This window comes from Rhinolophus ferrumequinum, chromosome 2 (genome assembly GCF_004115265.2).
Source record: "Rhinolophus ferrumequinum isolate MPI-CBG mRhiFer1 chromosome 2, mRhiFer1_v1.p, whole genome shotgun sequence".
Lineage (NCBI taxonomy): Eukaryota > Metazoa > Chordata > Mammalia > Chiroptera > Rhinolophidae > Rhinolophus > Rhinolophus ferrumequinum.
In genome coordinates, this window is record NC_046285.1 from 38,683,301 (window position 1) to 38,700,861 (window position 17,561).

Sequence of the window (17,561 nt, forward strand, 5' to 3'; positions counted from 1 at the left end):
AATACGGGCTCTATTTTTCTACTTTCAAAAAGCGACCTGGCCATATATACACCTAACCATAGTCTTCCCTCTGCCCCTTGATAGTCGAGGGCGTTGGAGCCCATAGATATCCCATCTGTGTCCAAGAGTCTGCCAGACGGTGAAGGTAAGGAGAGGCCTATCCAGAAGGAGCATTCTAGAAGATGTAGGACTGTTCCTGATGATCCCATTTTTCACTGCCCACCAAGCCAAAAGGGAGATAGACAGCATTTTGAACAGAGGAGCTTTCATGCCCTAAATCTTCAGGCACCAAGTGTTTTGCTGTAATTACGGTGGAACTAAAATAATTTATAAGGGGTGTGTGTGTGTGTGTGTGTGTGTGTGTGTGTGCCACACATGGAAAGAATTTTAACATGAGTAAGGCAGTAGATCAATTTTGTAAAAAGAAATCTTTTGTCTGGATTATTTCTGAGTGTGGGTTACACAAAATCAGGACACTTGTTTAATACTTGGAATTAATTTAGCAGATGTCTGTCCAAATCATGGACCTTAAAGACTTCTGTTGATAGCATACCCCGTTCTCTAAATTTGCTACAAGACATTTTTATCATTTTTAGAGAAGGCAAGCTACAAGAACCTTTGGCATGTAAAAATTATTTTGACATGTCTAAAATAAATCTCAGGGTCAGTTAATTATATTAAACTTCAGATGTTTTCAGGTAACTCTTGGGATGCTAAATTTTATATCCGATTATCATCTTATTTTACATGATTTATATGTAAGATTAACCAATGAAATTCCAGTAAACTGATCAATGGATACAGTGGCATGAGTATTATTTGGTTATATTGCAAGTTTAGCCCACTTTCCAAACACACCTTTCTGTCCTATTCTACAGACACACTCTCTGATCATGTATGGTTGTGCTTAATCTTTGGCTGTCCTACTAAGGGGATTATCTGAGAGTCACCATTTTCCTCTTTGAACCACTACGTCATATGCCTCTGTGGGGACAGAGCCAGGAGTGCAGTTTCCAGGCTCTCATCCTCACATAGAAAGGTGCTGGCTCAGGTAGTAAATGGCCATCAACTGTGATTGGATGGCCATCAGCTGTGGTTAGTTGGCCGTCAGCTGTAACCAGTGAGCCATTGGCCACTAATATAACTTCTGTGGCTACGCTAACAAAAAAAATGGGGGCTAGCAAGGAGATGGTGGCTGACAGAGTGGACTACAGTTAGCACGGCGGAGTGCGGGTTGCAGATTGCAGAGAAGTGGACAGCAGGTTGCAGATAGTGTGGCTTCTGCTTCCTGTGACTCCAACCCCACTGCCAGCGAGAATATAGTGGCATGACTCCCGTATCTATGGCTCTGTGGGTGTTCCTTTTTGACCTCACCATGTCCTGCGTTCTTATGTGGGGAACGGGACCAGAGACCCTGCAGGCCGCCCCGCACGACACATGGCGCACCAAGCAGGGTCTCCCGCATGACAGCCTCCAACAGGAGTACTACTGATTTTCACTTGCATTTGTATTAGACGCTATTAATTCTAACTTGCCCCAAGCCAAGGTCATAACAGCATGTTGGAATGCAATTTTTTCCATTGTTCTAACATAGATCCAATAAAAAAGACATTTATGGAGTGCCTAATATATGCTTGACACCGTGCTAAGTGCTACAGATACAGAGATGAGTGGCTCACAGATCTGCCCAGAGGAAAACCAGAGTCTCATAGAGCAGATGGACCAATAATGGAGCCAAGAAAACGTTGTGTGAGGCTGTAAGGGCAATGGGGACCAAGCGCAACACAGAAAAGTTCTAGATGAATGGGATGCTCAGGAAGACTTTCAGAGGAACCGAGGTCCGTGTGGTGGTGTTTTAAAAAGAAAATTAGGATTTGCATCCTTCCTTGTTAAGAATTCAAACTTTGAAGAGAAAGCTCCTTCCTTTTAGGAATGTGTCTGAATATCCTAAGGAGGAGAAAGTACCAGAGTAGAGACAGTTGTGGTAGGCATGGTTGAGGAAGTTTTGATCGTCTGGAGAAGGCAAGTCACAAAAGGGTCCAGAGAGATCCTTCTAATCAAAGGTAGGGACAGAAAGACCTGAAAACTTAACCCTGAATCAGAGCCTGTGCCTAATTCACTGCCCTTGAACCTGATGCCTTCATTTAGAACCATTCTCTGAAACCCATGCCTCACAGGCTCTGCCAACCCTTGGTGACTTTTGCCTGGTGGACAGTCTTGTTACAAATCTCATCTCTGCTCAGTTATGATTTAAATTTTATTAATCCAGAGAGCTTTTAAACAGACGTGAAGAACAAAGAACCAGACACTGAACAAATGGTAGTAAAGTTTTCTGATGTCAGCAGCTGGCACGAATTAGGAAGCTCAGGGTTAAAGAACAGGGCTGACTTACCCAGCACCATCCAACAACCTCCATGGACATCCAAATCCAACTCCAATTTAATGCCACACATTTTAAGCAGGATACAAGCCGGAAGGGCAAGCTTAGTAGCTTTCAACCTAGCATGGTTGGAAATCCTGCTTAAGTTGGCTTAGGTAAATATTTAGTGTGTAAGTAAAAACTTTCACCATCTTAAGCAATTCGCCTATTTCCTGAAGTTGGGCCAAGAGATTGTTGAACTCCTAATGGACCAACTTGCATGTAGGTTTCATTCTTTCATCGACTGAAAGAGAAAATATATATGTATATAAGTTAGTTAGGATAGATTTGACTACATAAATACTTAAAACTTCATTTACAAATACTATAAGCAAAGGTAAAAATAGAAATAGTGACCTGAGAAAATGCAACATAAGTAACAGGCAAAATGTTACTATCCCTAAAGAGTATTTACAAATCCATACTAGCCAGAGGCAATACCCCAGGAGAAAAGTGGGCAGAAAATAAACCGACAATTCACAAACAAAGAGAAGTAAGTGAACTATAATCATATGAAGAGCTATTTAGCCACACTAGAAATAAGCTAAAAGCAGCCTTAAACACTGAGATAGCATTTCCTTTTTATGAGATTGGCAAAAATTGGGGAAATCAGGTACTAGGGAGCACGTGAGGAACAGGCACTTTCACACACTGCAATGAAGCATGAATTGCTGCAACCTCTTTTTTCAGGGCAGTTTGTCAAACCACATAAAAATGTTTTAATATGGGTAGCTTTTGAATTAGCAAATCTACTTCTAGGATGTATTTTAGACAAAGGAGTGCATTAATATTTTCCCATAGTACACAGGTATTTGTGGAAGGTTTGTTTATAGCAGCAAATTTTAAAAACAGTCTAAATGTCCGTCTGAGAGGGATTGAACACACACACACACACACACACACACACACACACACACACACACACGGGGATACTATTGTGCAGCCATTTAAAATGATAAGATCCAGCACTAGTGGTTCAGAACTTGGACACGGTCACCAATAGATTTGTGTGTAAGTTTTAGCTTTACCAGTTACTAGCTACATGACCTTATGCAAGTCATTTGACCTCTGTAAGCCTCAGTTATCTCATCTTTACAAATGGAGATAATACTAGTTCCTAAGACTGAGGTGAATTGATTGTATGGTAGTAAAGCTCTAAACATACTGCCTGACAATAAGGGCAGAATAACTGAACTATTGTTAGTGACCAAGCCTCTTGATTCAATACTGTCAGCTTCTGTGCAAAATGGCGAACTAGACTCAAGATTTTGCCTCTTGATCTTCTAAGACCTTATTGAAATAAAAATATATTTTTTAAAGAATCAACTTAGAGAAGAAGACACTATAAAAACGTCTGAATAAGAATGTTACCTTAGTGATTAAAGTTATTATTGTTATTTTTTTTTTTAGAAATATAGAAAGACTAGAAAATAATATTGAAGCTTTTCAAAATTTAAAGCAAAATGACATTGGTAGAAATGTGAAAAAATATAATTAAATAATAATAATAATAATTAGAATAGCCAACATATACCACAAAGCATTGGAATATGTGCTAGACACTGATTTACTTTCAATCAATCTTCCCAGCAAACCTATTAGGTAATATTATTCCTTCTTTACAGTTGGAGAGATTAAGACATTAAGAAATTGGTCCCAGACCACGTGGCTAGTATGTAGTAGATTTAGGATTTGCACAAAGCCAGTGTGGCTCTGTGCTGAATTATCTCTGTCACTTTGGCATCTTTGCCACACCTGCTAAGGACTTCAGTGCAACACGAAAAAGCAAGAATTACATTTTCCAGAGTGCCCTCCCACGTGATTTCAGGTTAGAGCCTGGAGTGGGTATCTGTGATTTGGAAGGTAGAAGAGAAGGAGTCATTATTCTCCAGAATAACAGAGATAGTTGCAAGCAAATGTACAGGCAGAAGGTGCATGTGAGGCCTGAAGCAGCTTCAAGGTGAGCATCTAAAGAATCATGCACATTGGGATAGTAGACTGAGCTAGTCAGTAACAGTTCAAGAAACGTTCACTCCTCTGGCCCTTCCGATGTTTATTCCATGTATTAAAACACTGCCTACTGGGAAAATACAGAAAGGTTTTTATTTTGCTGACCAAATCCTGACTGATATAGGCTCCAAACACTGAGACCCAATCCTGGAAGTCCCATGTATTACTAATACGTATCTTAGAAATAGCACAGAAAATTAAAGGAAAGAAATCATGAAAAAGAATCTTAGCACTCAAAAGTCACAATGTTTACTTAGATTAAAGGGCTTGTGTCTAGCAAATTAAATTATAAGGAAAAACAAATAACTAGATAATCTTACGATATTTTAGAATGCTGAAGATTAAAAGGTGAGAACTTTCAAAGAAGAAAAAAGTAATCTATAAAGAATATATATTAAACTGGCTTCTGACTTCTCTTCAACATCTCTGTATGATGTTAGAAGTTGTTAGGGGAATGCCTTCAAAGATTTGAGGGAACGTGACTCCAACGTAGAATTCTATACCCAGCCAAACTTTACATTAAGGGTTACAGCATTTTCTGGTTGGTAACGACTCCAAAATTTTAACTTTTATGCACAGTTTTTAAAAAAGAACAAAATCACAGTTTACTTGATAAACTTTCTGCAGAATGCAAGATGACACTATGTAATCATTTTAGTACTATGGGTTTCATTTCCATGAGTATTAAAAAATATGTAGCATAGCAAGTTTTCACATACATGTGTATTATTTAGAACAAAAGTATTGGAGATATTTAGGTATAAAAAAGAAATAGAACAGATAGTGTGTGAATATGGCAAGATTGTGAAGATAGTACATGAATGACTCAAGTTTGAGAAACACTTTGCTAAAGTAAGTGATTTACTATATTATCTCTTCCGAATACATTTACATTTCAAAGGAAGAGATTTAAAGAACGCTGCAAAGCCAAAAGCAGAAACTCATCAGCAGCAACAATGCCAGGGCAGAGGAGCCCAGGAACCACTATTTGATGACTCGCCCCTGAGCATAGCAGGTTTCCTTTGCTTAGACTCCATATTCATCATTGCTGCCACAGAAGCCTCTGATTGTTTTGGCTCCCCAGGAAGCCTCTTCTGCAGGGAAGAGAATGTGAGGGCCCTTTGAACTGAGTGTTCTCATTTGCCTTCAAGTTCCATTTTTCATTATAAAGTAATACATTTAGCAGTCTGATTCAAGCACCAATACCTTTGTTTTTACTTCTTTTGATGTTCCTCTATTAATTTTTCCTCTTGTTGGATTGTGTCTGTCTGTATGATCTCAGCTCTTAGTTGAATGAGGAGGAGTTCATGTAAATAACATTAGTGACACTAACCTCAGTTTTTTGTGAGATGCACAGCCCTCAGAGCCGGATCACCCGTGGGCACAGGGACACAATGGAGGGTGTAGTTCTAAAGAGCTGGAATTAAACTTGGTGTTGCAGTCAGGGTTCTTGGTTCCACAAACAGATGCTAACTCTGAAGTTTTTAGCAGAAAAGGAATTTATTGGAAGGATGTCAGATAGCTCACAGAATGGCTGAGAGGGCTGGAAAGAAGCACAGGGAGAAAACACAGGAGTCAAAACAGAGCCAAGATGGCACCCCAGAACAGTCTGTTCAAGATGCTGCCACTAGCATTGTCACCACAAATACCAGCTACAGTTTCACCGGTCACACCTGGACTCTATCCTCCATTAGCGGCACCGACCATAATCTCTACAGGTCCCTGGACGCTTGCATTCCTCAGTAAAGACTCAAAGTCTCAAGCCAATGTAGCTGGTGGTCTGAGCTGTCTGGGAACTGAGAAAGGAAACATCTGACCCTTTGGGCTTGGATCTCCTTACTGAGAATCCTTGACTTGGGAATGCAGGCAAGCAAAAGTAATGCAAGTGTATTTCACTCGGTGAATGTGAGGCCCTACCAGAGATGCCAGTTCATAGCCTTCGTTATAGTCACTTCATCTTTCTTGTTAAATTGAGCAGCTTGCAAATCAGAATATTTGTGTTACATTAATTACATTTACATAATGTTTATTTCCTATTTCTTTCAAGGTCATACTTTAAACATGAGTTTCTCATTTAAAATTTTAGAGTCTTTTTATTCATACTCCTAAATAAACTTGGGTAAGGCTGAGGAGTCTTTCCTGTTAAATTCTATTGGGACATAAGTTTCAGATTACCTGTGAGCCTTTTTCATTTAAAAAAAAATATCCATTTTGAGGATAAGTTCAAAGAGACTGAATGTTCTAATGTAATTAACCACCAAAATATAAGATGCTTATTGCATGAAATCTTGAAAGAGATTTTAAACTGTGATAATGCAAAAACCACTGAACTGCTTAACTCAAGCAGCAGATAGATGTCTCTGGTAAATTCTGGTGGAAAAAATCTGTGGGGAAGGAAACAAAGACATCTGTTTTAATGATGTATGAAGGATGATGTAGGTACATATTAAAAAAAATAATGTCAACTATTGGTTGATACTCTTTGCACTAAATTATATTCATAAGCAAGATAATTATGTTTTATTGGCTCTGACTTTACATTGCCCTATTACAATAACATTTCCCATGTTTGTTTTAGTCTCCTTTACATTTACAACATCCTAGAGGGTGGTGGTGTTAAATTTAATTTGTGAAACTACGTTTAATTTTACAGGAATCCAGATCAAACTGCTGTGTAAACAAGAACTGCCTTGTTGGCGATTGGCTTTTTGGCGATTAGGCTGGAGAAGTCACAGCTGAATTAAAAAATATGCTGTCAGGGGTATTTTTCATCCATTCCCCTCATAATTTTAATGGCTCAAATGAAAGAGCTGTTTTTCTTTAACAATAGTATCCTTGTTAAAAGTGCTTTAAAGAGCTGTTCTACTACATTCAAATAGTCTCATTAAACCATGAATATAGCAAAGATTCCAACAGTTGCTACATCCACAGAATATGCTTCCATCTCATGGAAGAAATTAAAGGTGATTTTCTTCAGTGTGTAGCTTGATTCCCAGTTTTGGGACCTCCTGTCCATTAGAAATTTCTTTGCAGAGAAATATCACCAATCTATGAGACTTATTACAATGGGATATTATTTTCCTCAACAGAGGCTGTTATTGAAATTTCATATTATCAAGGCAGCTGTCCGATTAAGTTTTTATAAAGGATTAGGGGGTTATTTGAGTACCTAACAGCTGCACCAGCAAGGATAAAATGAGGGTTCCCAAATCTTATGCCTCTTGGTATATGGAATGAAATGATATGTTCTCTACCCAGGCAGCAAGATGTTAATATTTAAAGGGAAAATTAAATTAGAAACAAAATCTCATTCATTTGAGTGAAAAGCATTATGTGAAACCAAATTAAAAAGAAAAAGAAATCTATAAAACATCGCCCGTCCTCTCAAGGAGTCTACCATAGTCGCAGCAAGCATGAAGAAAAATTTCAAAACATTAAATAAAATGAAAGGTTTAAATAAATGTCTGAGGCATTGAAGAAATTCTGCAAAATAGTACACGACTAATTGCTGAATAAGACAGATAGCTACCACTGAAGTTCAGGAGGCAGGAGGTTAGAGAAGAGTTGGTGTAATTTATCAATTAAGGCCTATGGGAAAATTCATCAAGATTGTCTATTGTCTGAAGTATAATGTGTTAACGTTGGAAGTGATTTGGGAGGTTATCTCCTAAACTTATCTGTTGAAAAGAATCGAATAATATAAGAAACCTCCTAAAAGTAAAAATTCTGGTCCCTTCCTCAGCCTTATTGAATCATATATACCAGGGAATATATGGACCCTTTTTACTTTATATTTAAATAATTTTAAACTAGCTTACAGAGCCCAAGAAATTACATATATTTTTCAAATGTCCCAGGTGATTGTTTTCAACTGGTTTAAGTTTGGGAAAAACTGTTCTAAGTCAACTTTGTGATCTCAGAAAATAAAACATTAAACAAGTACCAAATGTAAAAAAAAAAAAAAGAAAGCAGATGGAGACAAAAATGTGTGTGCGTGTGTGTGTGTGTGTGTGTGTGTGTGTGTGAGACATAGTAACCACCTGGGGGTACAGCAGGGAGAGAAAACTTGTGTAAGGTCCAAGGCGAAAGAGCTGTGTATGGCCCAGTGTCCTTCACATAACGGTCCTTCAAGAAATACCTTGTGCTGACTGAATTATAAATGAAGCAAAGAATAAAACAAGCTGTAACCTTCAAGTATTTGATGACCTATTTATTACCACCTTATGTTCAATTCATTTTGTAAAATCTCTAGAGACACAGACCATGAATCTTAAAGGATCTCTTGTGAATTGTGTAGCAAGACTGAGTCAAAATACTCAGTGCCTGGGAAAACGTGAAACACCAAGAAGATAAAGAGATTTTGCTGCATGAGGTAGGAAGTTGAAATTTAAGAAAAGGAGACTCTAAGCTGCCTCTCAGAGAACATATCCAGATGCTTATCAGGTTGTGGTAGATTTTGCTAAAGCATGTGATAGAATAAATAGCTCACAAAATAATTTTAAACTGGCTTAATGAACCTTGAAAAAAATTACTTAAAACTAGCCCCAGCCCTCAGCAAACCGCAGAAACATAAACTGCCATATGGGGGATAATCTCCCTGGCAGGGTGGGGCCCATGACCTAATGTGTTTCTGCACCAGCCCCCACCATTCACGCGCTGGTTCTCTCGGCATTCCTCCAGTCAGTGGGAGTTTCGAAATTGTGTGTGTGTATTTTTTAAATGAAAGAAATGCCTGTACTCGCATCCCAATACATTCTAAAATCCTACTAACCTCTTTTCTCAGACTCCCCATTTCTGCAATATTGAATTTGTGAAGCACCTTAATGAGAACTTGACTTACAAAACAGATAGAAACAATAATATTTTGACATTAATAGTTTACTCTTGATTTTTTTTAGTGTATCTGTTTTTAATACCAGAATCAGAGTTTACGAGAAACATCAAGTTGTACATTATTTTCTAACGAAATACTCCATAGGCATTTTTTCTGTGGGTATTGTTTGAAGAATTCACTTTTCATAGGATTGAATGCATGGGAGGAGCAAACAACAACCATGATGAAATCATGAAAGTGGTTTGATAATCTATTGGACATGGGACAGACAGCTGCAATAAGCTGTATTTGCTGATGAGTCCTATCAATGTGGGGCCCAGACAATCTTCAGCCTGGGAGTATCACTCAGGATGACAAGAATAAGTTTGTAGAGCTCAGTGTGAAATTTAAGAAAAGAAAAGGGAAAAAAAAAATACTATTTTTCAGAGCTGATTAGAGTAAAAATGTAATTTTACATATATGTTTCTCAATTTTACATAAATATCTGCCACAAGTGTGCACATAAATGTATGCATGTATATAGGCAACAGCGAATATTTGTTTTAGCATATAAATTTACTGTTTGCACCAATTGAGTTTAAGATGGCAAAAATATACATAGTAATAGTAATAACAGCTACTACTTTATAGCATTGGGCATTATCCAAATCAGCCTTCACAGCAACGCTATGAATTGATCATTTTTATCCCCAACTTAGGAAAAAAGTCTCAGAGAAGTTAAGTAACTTGTCAAAGGGTGCACAGCTACTAAGATATAAAGTCAGATTTTGGACTCAGATTTGTCTCTCTCCAAAATTTGTATTCAACATGTTATGTTGAGCTAGAATATTTATTGTTGGTTCCTAACAGCAATAACATGCAATTTGTAAGACAAGGGTCTTTGGGGGCAGAGAACTTGGTATATCTGTCAAATGGGGAAGGCCGTGTGAAGTCCCAGTTTCCTCATTCTCCCTTATTGGTTTTAGGCTGTAGCCACAACACTTCTGGGAAAGAATCTCAGGAAAGACTGCTAGACAGAGTCTGCCCCTTTACTGGGTCAGGGTTTAATATCCATACCACATCTTGCCTTCATTTTCATGTTGCTCACCCATGCTCATGACTGATATTCTTTTCAGTAAGTCTGCAGTGAATTAAAATAAGAGCAGATAGCAGCACAAAGTGCTGAGCAAAACTCTTTTGAAACTCCAAAACAGTTTCCAGCAACAGAAACCACGTTTACGTTTTTTAAATTCTTATTTTACCTTATTTGGAGATGTAAGATGCACTCCAGAGGCCCCTCAAACCAGAACTTAATGTTAGTGAATTTTTTTTTGATATGAAAGAAAATGTCCTTCTACCCCAGAGACGCACAATATGGCTCACATCAATAACCATGGTTTCCACTTTCTGGCTAAGTCAAAAGAAATTTCCCACTATTTTTTAATTAGGAAAAGCAGTATCTCCAAAAACAAGAAAGGCTTTTGTAGCAAACTAGTAAACTTGGAGTAAATTTTATTGAAAGTTATGTTTACACAGTTATTAAAAGGCAGATCTGTGTTGGAAGGGGGGCCCATTGTACACTAGTCTCTGGAAAAGGACTAGAGGGAAGAAAATGTGAGTTCTGTTTTAGTTTTCCCGCTGAGAGACATGTGGGACGAGTGAGCCTGAGAAGCAAAGCTTAAGTCAGAGCTTACCTTAAAAAATTGAAGCAGTGATTTTCCCCATTTTCAACTTTAGTTGCTTCACCATCTGTCGTGAATTTTAGGTGTGGGGAGCGGGGAGAAAGGGCAGGGTGCCTCTTGGTTCATGCATAGCTCTGCTCAGAGCCTTTAAAACTGAGCACATTTGGAGAGCTAACTCCAGCTCTGCAATTGTTCAAGTCACCCTAGAACCAGTTTTATTAAACCTTATTTTTCTCTTCTGGCTTGAACGGTAACTTGAAGCTAGTCAACCAGACTGGAAAACGAGCCAGTGGTTCCAAAAACAGAAGTGAGCTCTACATACACATGGGAGTGGAGAAAGCTCAAAGTGCACATCGATTCAGAAAGGAACGACACTGTTGATGAAATTTATCACACGAGATGGGACTCAAGCAAATCCTTCATCCTAAAAAGGACAGGAACCCAGAAGGGAAATACTGCGGGGAATGAGTCACTAGCAGCTGTTAAGAATCATAGACCTCGATTCCTGATTTAACTCTCTCCTTTATCTACCCCAGAGGCCTGTGGTTCTCAAACTTTAGCTGTCTCAGAATCGGCTCCAGGGCTGGTTAAAAGACCGATGGCTGAGCGCCGCCACCCCCACCCCATCCCACCCCAACTCACAGTCGATCTAGGAGGGGTGAGAGAATTCAAATTTCTTGCGAAGTCCCATGTGAGGCTAATGCTGCTGGTCGGGGATACCAAACTGTAGGAAACACTGCTCTAGGTAATACATGTTTCAGAATGGAGCCTGCGGGACAAAGACCAGTTTATTTGTCTGAAAAACCAGCCCAAGGTTTCTTTAAAATAGGTGCTTCCATGTTAACCCGAAAGGGGCACTACTAAAAGACAGGATGAAGAGCCAAAGAAACACAGTATCAAACATATGATGTCTCCTATCCCACTCACCAGGTTCAGCCCAGGACCAAAACAGTGAGGGGCAAGGTTGGTCCATTCTTGGGGAGGCAAGGTGAGGTATCAGTTCTTTGGTACAGACTAGACTTAAATTTGAGACCCGAGTCCACCACGTAAGGTTATGAGCTTGAACCAGTCACTTAGCTTTTCTAAACTGCAATTCCCTCACATATAAAATGAGAAAAAGAATACCACTGATCTCATCAAGATATTGTGAGGATTAAATGAGATAATGTTTTGGAAGCGTTATCAGAGTGGCTCATTTATAGTAAGGCTTTAATAAACGCTAGCTATATTGTTTAATAATAATATAACTAGCATTAACATACCATTTTACAAAGCCAATATGTGTATTATTTTTAGTACGCTCAACAAATTTTGAGGCATTTGTCTCATCATCAGATATTGGAAACTGAGGCACACAGAACTTAAGTTCCTTGCCAAAACGCATCTTAGAGAACTCTCTGAAGTTTTGCCCCGTGATGCTTCTATCTAATCCCAGATGTCTGAGTGATCTGATCCAGACCTCTGGACAGCCCTTCCCAAGAACCTGGCTGCTCTCCTCAGGATTAAAGGAGGAGGTATTATTTCTTCAGGCCCTCCTGGAGTCTCTCTCAGCTTTTTTTTTTTTTTTTTTTTTTTTGGCTCACATATTGCCGTATGTACTTTGTGTCTGAAATGGAAAATTTCTGTAACACAATACCCAGTTCTGGTCCCCACAGACTCTCAAGTCCCTCTCTCTCTCTCTCTCTCTCTCTCTCTCTCTCTCTCTCTCTTTTTCTGTATCTCTCTCTCTCTTTTTTTTTTTTTTGGTTTGGGTTAAAATATGACTTCATGTGCAAAATGAAGCCTCATTTCCCAGTGCTCTCAGCAAATTCATAAACATTACAGATTCAAAACTGTCTAGTCCCTAAGAATCCCAAAGAATTAATTTCACTTTTCTGAAAAAGGGGAGCAACAACTAAGAAATGAGAAGAGAAATGGAAAAATTAAAACTACCTGCCTGTTTGATGCAGGATATATATGTCCACTTCTCCTGCTGAGCCCTGCCCCCAGCACTGTGTGATTCCCAACGCTCCCACAGGTGCCACCAAGGAAAGACAGGGAAGCACAGTTTCCCTTGACTTTACACCCCTGCCAACAACTCTGTGTGTTGGCTAGTCAGGCAATGGAAACCAAAGACTTAGAGATTTGACTCATTGACTCACCAGTATTCTTCTCTCCTAGAGCGTGAACGCTTCACGAACTGTCTAATGTGGGCCTGGACCAGCCTGAACAGTATAGTGTGTTTTCATTGAATGACTTATCTCTTTGACAGCCTACTTTAGTCTCTCAGTGGCCTCCACAGGCTTTGGAGCCCCACTGTCTGGAGTTGATTCCCAATTCCACGCCTTTCTAGCTAGCTAGGTGACCTTGGGCCAGTTTCTCAACCACCCCATGTCTTAGTTTCCTCATCCAGAAATAGGGCTTGACCCTATGTTGTCAGATTTTACAAGGAATAGGTTGTGTAATCCTTTATAAAGTGTTTAGGACAATTCCTGGCACATAATAAGCTCCACGTGTGTTGCTATTATCACTATTATTACTTCTACCCTACTGCAAGTAAAGGAGCAGTTAGGGCTATGTTTGCTAAAGAAAACATAATGCTGTAATAGAAAGGAAGCGGTTTGGTAATCTGCTAAGGCACACCTTTTGAGTCAGACAGATATGAGTTTGACCCTTGATATGGCTACTTAATTTGTGTGAACTTGGGCAAGTCATGAATTTCTTTGGAATCCAGTTTTCTGTTTCTAAAATAGAGGTGATAACACCTATCTAATAGGGTTCCTGGGAGTGTCCAATGAAATGTTTGGGAAGCACTTGGCTCTTGGTGGCAGCTAAGGAGTGGTAGTTATACAGTATACGGGTCACATGAACAAAGAAACCCATTAATTCCTAAAAGTACTTAAATACACACACACACACACACACACACACACACACATTTTCAAAGAGCGCAGGGTAAAATAGCATAGTCTTTTGTACATTTTTCTGTCCTTTATGGTCGACTAGGTTTGCTGTCTGGATTTATAAAGTACTTATCACCCCTACCCCCAACCTGGCCTCCCTTCTTTATTAATCACGTTTTTGTCCCAGTATATGCATGTTGATATGGAGTTTTGCCAGGTTTCATAAGGGAACTATGATGAAAGTACTCCCCAGACCTACAGATTTCAGCCTCCAGATGATACGAAATTGCGTATGATGATCTGAAGGCACCTGAGACGTCACAAACAGAAGCTGCATCGCTCAATTTCAGGGGGCACTGTTTCTAATCTCTTGCATTAAAACTGTGCTCCGAGGGGTGCTTTGAACAGGGAATACAATGGCATGGGCACCTCTTGGAGTTGTGTAACACAATAGCTCTGATTCCAAAGTGCAGGAAATAAGGCCCACTTACTCAGATTTGGACTCTAACCCTCCTTCTTTTTCATGACTCAGTCTGTCTTCCAAGCCTTAATTTATACTTGCTGAGTGAGAAAGTGCTAATCCCTCCAGGATACAATCATGAAGAGGAATTGCAGTCATCTATTCTGAGAGTTGAAAGACCTGCACAGGTCATCGGGCCAACCCTCTCCAGGCTTCCATGAGAATATGTCAGTGCAGTTCCAATTTAGCTTTTGTCAATAGAAAAAAATACCTCGGGCAATGGCTTCCAAGAAGTGTTAGAGTCCACCAATCTGTCCTTCTCAGAAAGGACGGTGGGCAAAAAGGTAGACAGGAAGCACCCTTCACTCTTGGCTCCCTCCACCAGGACCTGTGTTCGAAGCATCGTAGTATAACTAATGGGTTTCCTGATGAGGTGGAAAAAAAGGAATGATGCTGACACTCAAGGTGTAGTGAGAAAAAAATGGAGAAACCTGAACACCAGTCGAGGGAGATAATGAAAATAATGATTCCAGCAATCCTAACCCAGAGGCTGTTCTTTTGCTTTTATGCTTTCCCTTCGCTCCCCGCCCCACCTCCCATTCTCTGGCTTTTAGTTCTAAAGTGCTCTTTCTATGGGGGAAGGGGAAAGAGCCATTTAGAGCTAAAAGCCATCCACAAAATTATCTTGTCCAAAGGCCCTCAGTTTTCAGATGAGGAAATGGTCCCACATGTCAAGCAATACCAAGCACCCAGGAAATATGATCGATCCAGAATCACTTACACTTTCAGCTGATTTTAAAAGTACAGTGAATGTATTCAGGTCAGAGTAAGTGGTATTTTTAACTCTGTTATATATACAAAGAAGCTAAGGCTCAAAAGTAAATGGTGATGCATCTTATTCCTGGTTCTTAAACTACTCTGCTGGGTTGGACAACCTCTGAAAGCATCAGAGTTTGAGCTGAAGACCAGAGCCAACTTATAGCAAGCAGCTCCCTGAGAATTGGGGCCATGGATGGGAAGGCATGGCCCCATTCTTTGAATCTTGAAGTGGATAAAAAGCCAATCACATAGAAGGCACTTTAACATTTCATTGTTGTCACTTCCTCCTCTGCACACTTACACACATGCAAACACTGAAAATGGGAAGGACAAAAGTCTGGAATCAAAACAGCAGGCTTTTTTTTCAAATACAGTTGATATTCAATATTGTACTAGTTTCAGGTATGCAGCACAGTAGTTACCGTGTTTCCCGGAAAATAAGACCTAGCCAGACAGTCAGCTCTAATGCATCTTTTGAAGCAAAAATTAATATAAGATCTGGTCTTATATTATATTATATTATACTATATTATACCCGGTCTTATATTAATTTTTGCTCCAAAGGGCACATTATTGCTGATTGTCTGGCTAGGTCTTATTTTCGGGGAAACACAGTAGATATTTATATAACTTACGAAGTGATACCCCTGATAAGTCTAGTATCCCTCTGACACCATGTATAGTTGTTATAATATTATGGACTACATTTCCTATGCTGTAATTTACATTCCCATGAGTATTTTATAACTGCCAATTTGCACTTCTTAATCCCTTCACCTTTTTACCCAACCCCATTCCCATCTGGCAATGATCAGTTCTCTGTATCTATGATTTGTTTCTGATTTGTTGTTCACTTATTTTGATTTTTAGTTTCCACATATAAGTTAAAACATATGGTATTTATCTGTGTCTTTCTGACTTATTTCACTTAATATCCTCCAGGTCCATCCATGTTGTTGTAAATGGTAAGATTTCATCCTTTTTTTATTGCCAAATAATATTCCATTGTATATATGTATCACCTCTTCTTTATCCAATTGTCTATCAATGGACAGGTTGCTTCCATATTATGGAAGCAGGTTGCTTCTGTATTTTGGCTATTGTAAATAATGCTGAAGTGAACATAGGGAGGTATATATCTTTTCAAATCAGTGTTTGGGATTTCTTTGGACAAATACCCAAGTGTAGAATCGCTGGGTCATAATTAGTTCTATTTTTAATTTTTTTAGGAACCTCCATACTGTTTTCTATAGTAGCTGCACCAATTTGCAGCCCCCCACCCCACAACAGTGCAACAGGGTTCCCTTTCTCCACATCCTCGTCAACACTTGTTAGTTGTTGATTTTTTGATGATAGCCATTCTGACAGATGTGAGGTGATAGCTCATTGTGGTTTTAATTTGCATTTCTCTGATGATTAGTGATGTTGAGCATCGTTTCATGTCTATTGGTCATGTGAATATCCTCTTTGGAGAAATGTCTATTCAAGTCCTCTGCCATTTTTTAATCAGATTGTCTTTTCGGTGTTAAGTTGAATGAGTTCTTGATATATTTTGGATATTAACTCCTTATGAGATATATCATTGGTGACTATCTTCTCCCATTCAATAGGTTGTCTTTTTGTTTTATTGATGGTTTCCTTTGCTGTGCAAATAATTTTTAGTTTGATATCATCCCAATTGTTTATTTTTTGTTTTTTTTCCCCTCTTGCCCAAGGAGATCCAAAAATATATTACTAAAATCAATGTCAGAGAGTTTAGTTCCTATGTTTTCTTCAAGGAATTTTATGATTTTGAATCTTACATTTAAGTCTTTAATCCATTTTGAGTTTATTCTTGTATATGGTGTAAGAAAGTGGTCTAGTTTCATTTTTTTTGTATGTATCTGTTTAGTTTTCCCAACACCATTTATTAAAGATACTGTCTTTACTCCACTGTGTATTCTTACCTCCTTTGTCATGGATTAATTGACCATGTAAGCATGGGTTTATTTCTGAGCTCTATTCTGTTCCATTGATCTATTTGTCTGTTTTATGCAGGTACCGTGCTGTTTTGATTATTATAGTCTTGTAGTATAATTTTATATCAGGTAGCATTATACCTCCAGCTTTGCTCTTCTTTCTCAAGATTGCTTTGGCGATTTGGGGTCTTTTATTGCTCGATATAAATTTTAGGATTATTTGTTATAGTTCTGTGCAAAATGCCATAGGTGTTTTGATAAGGATTACATTGAATCTATAGATTGCTTTGGGTAGTATAGACATTTTAACGATGTCAATTCTTCCAATCCATGAGCATGTTATATGCTTCCATTTATTTGTATCTTCCTGAATTTCTTTCTTCACTGTCTTATAATTTTCCAAGTACAGGTCTTTTACTTCCTTGGTTAAATGTATTTCTAGGTATTTTTTTGATGGAATTGTATTTTTAATTTCTCTTTCTGATACTTCATTATCGGTGTATAAAAATGCAACTGAT

The 17,561-nt window shown here is 38.7% G+C and overlaps 1 long non-coding RNA gene across 1 annotated transcript; it reads right to left on the reverse strand.

The window, feature by feature from the left end:
* Nucleotides 1-2,286: 2,286 nt before the first annotated feature.
* LOC117034538 (uncharacterized) lies at nucleotides 2,287-11,121 on the reverse strand. The gene is made up of 3 exons (XR_004425105.1): nucleotides 10,937-11,121; nucleotides 5,763-5,972; nucleotides 2,287-2,663 (listed from the first exon to the last, which is right to left on the reverse strand). It is a non-coding gene; the product is annotated as an uncharacterized LOC117034538 (long non-coding RNA).
* Between the last annotated feature and the right edge of the window lie 6,440 nt (nucleotides 11,122-17,561).